At 40.6% G+C, this 2539-nt stretch overlaps 1 protein-coding gene across 1 annotated transcript in view; it reads right to left on the bottom strand.

The window, feature by feature from the left end:
- The window catches only part of BORCS5 (BLOC-1 related complex subunit 5), a 99606-nt gene that overhangs the window by 70881 nt on the left and 26186 nt on the right, over positions 1-2539 (bottom strand). The window lies entirely within an intron of this gene.

Here is a 2539-nt window from a genome sequence, read left to right as displayed (position 1 = left end):
CCACACAGTTGAATGCCTTTGCATAGTCAATAAAACACAGGTAAACATCTTTCTGATATTCTCTGCTTTCAGCCAAGATCCATCTGACATCAGCGATGACGTCCCTCATTCTACGTCCTCTCTTCTGAATCTGGCTTGAAGTTCTGGCAGTTCTGTCATGTATATGTATGTATGTGTGTGTATATTTTAAGTATAGTTGATTGATGATTAAAGAAATTTTAGAAGATAAAATTATGTAAAATCCATGCACTGACTTAGAAGCCAACTACACCCACTCCCACATCCCCCTCCACACCCTTACACCCTCACACAAGATGTTCCTGCACCATTATGCTGGGCCTAAAGAGTAATCTAATAAGCAACATAGATTATGATCAACAAGAATCATTTATTGAGGGTTTACTAAGTGCTAGCACTATTCTAAATCCTCTACCTGTATTATTTCTTTTAAATAGAGTTATTATTAATGTGGAGCCCTGGTGGCGCAGTGGTTAAGAGATCAGCTGCTATCCAAAAGGTTGGCAGTTCAAATCTACCAGCTGCTCCTTGGAAACCCTATGGGGAAGTTCTCCTCTGTCCTATAGGGTCGCTATGAGCTGGAATTTACTGGATGGCAACAGGGTTTTTTGTTATTAATGTACTTTAGAACAAAATCAAGCAATAGTGTAATCATCTTTAATTCACCCTTTAAGTGCTTGTGTTTTATAAATTACAAAGTATTACACAACATATTATCACTGTGATTATTCCTCCTCTACCCTAAGGTCCTTCAATGTACTCCCCTTCCCAAAAAAAAGAGTCCAAAGTCCAATTATTATAAGCCTTACATCCGGGCTCTTGAGTTCTGATCTTCCTGAATCTTTACTGCCTGCATTTTCCTACCCATAAACCTTGGATCATTCATTACCTGTTTCACTTGTAAGTGCCACCCCTTTTCATTTCTAACTACCCCTTCTGGAGGCTACCTTCCCTAACCACTGCCCCTAGCTCCAGAGAGCTACTGATGCTCTGAAAGCCTACAGAACTTAATGACTGCACTACTCACTTAGTGCATGCACTCTACTCTGTGCTGTGAGCACATACTTGTGTAGATTCTTGTCTCCCAGATGAGACTTCCTGAGAGGAGGGCTTGTGGCCTAGGACATGTAGTATACTACTGTAATGCTTAATAACATTTACTGAATACTTACCAAGTGCCAGGCTTTGTGCTGGGCCCTGAGAAATTAAAGATGATTAAGACACAATCCCATTCTTCAGAAATCTATGGTGTAATAAACATTTCTTTGAGTACAGTGATAAGCTGATGGTAGGTTTTTCTCTCTTCAAAATTAAGGTCACTAAAAGTTTCCTGAAATTATAATTTTTTTTCCTTTTTCTGTCTTGATAAGCATTGAAATAACTAATTACATATAACTAATGTGTCACAGAATATGGATATTTCCCAACCACCTTGTGCTTGAAGCAGGCTGTGACCTGGTTTTATAAGAAATCCAGATGCTACAGAGTAAACTTAATTAACCAAAACTCATTGCCGTTGAGTCAATTCCAACTCATAGTGACCCTATAGGACAGAGTAGAACTGCCCTGTAGGGCTTCCAAGGCTGTAATCTTTATGGAAGCAGACTGCCACATCTTCCTCCCTCGGAGAGGCTGGTGGGTTTGAACCTCTGACCTCTCGGTTAGCAGCCAAGCACTTAACCACTGCACCACCACGGTTCCTTTAATTAACTAAAACCCACTGCCGTCGAGTCGAGTCCATTCCGACTCACAGTGATCCTACAGGTCAGAGTAGACCTGCCCCAAAGGGTTTCCAACGCTGTAATCTTTATGGGAGCCAACTGCCATATCTTTCTCCCACATAGCAGCTGGTGGGTTCGAACCTCCAACCTTTTCATTAGCAGCCAAGCTCTTAATCACTGAGCCCACCAGGGTTGCTTTCTTAATTCACCCAAGGACTTTGAAATAGTGTTGCAGGAGTTTCAATCAGCTTAGCAATTGTTTTAGTCTAGTGACATCTAGTGGCTAAAGTGTAGTTAAAAATAGCATTGCTGAAATTAAACTTAAAGGGAGGCCATCTTATGAAATTGAAGTTATTGATGATTTCATCTTACTTGGATTAACAATCAACGTCCATGGAAGCAGCAATCAAGAAATCAATCAACATATTACATGAAGGAAATCTGCTGTAAAAGACTTCTTTAAAGTTTTGAAAAGCAAAAGTGTCGCTTTGATGACTAAGGTGTGCCTGACCCAAGCCATGGTCTTTTCAATCACATGATATGCATCCAAAAGCTGGACAATGAAAAAAGGCAGGTAGAAGGAGAATTGATGCCTTCGAACTGTGGTACTGGGGGAGAATACTGAATATACTGTGGGCCGCGAGAACAAACAAGTCTTAGAGGAAATACAACCAGAATGTGCCTAAGAAGCGAGACTTCGACTTGCTTACTGTCATGGTTTGAATTATGTCCCCCAAAAAATGTGTGCATCAATTTGGCTAGGCCATGATTCCTGGTACTGTGTGATTTTCCTGTATGTT

This window comes from Trichechus manatus, unplaced genomic scaffold (genome assembly GCF_000243295.1).
Source record: "Trichechus manatus latirostris isolate Lorelei unplaced genomic scaffold, TriManLat1.0 scaffold00184, whole genome shotgun sequence".
NCBI classification, from domain to species: domain Eukaryota; kingdom Metazoa; phylum Chordata; class Mammalia; order Sirenia; family Trichechidae; genus Trichechus; species Trichechus manatus.
This window is presented reverse-complemented; position numbering and strand designations above follow the sequence as displayed.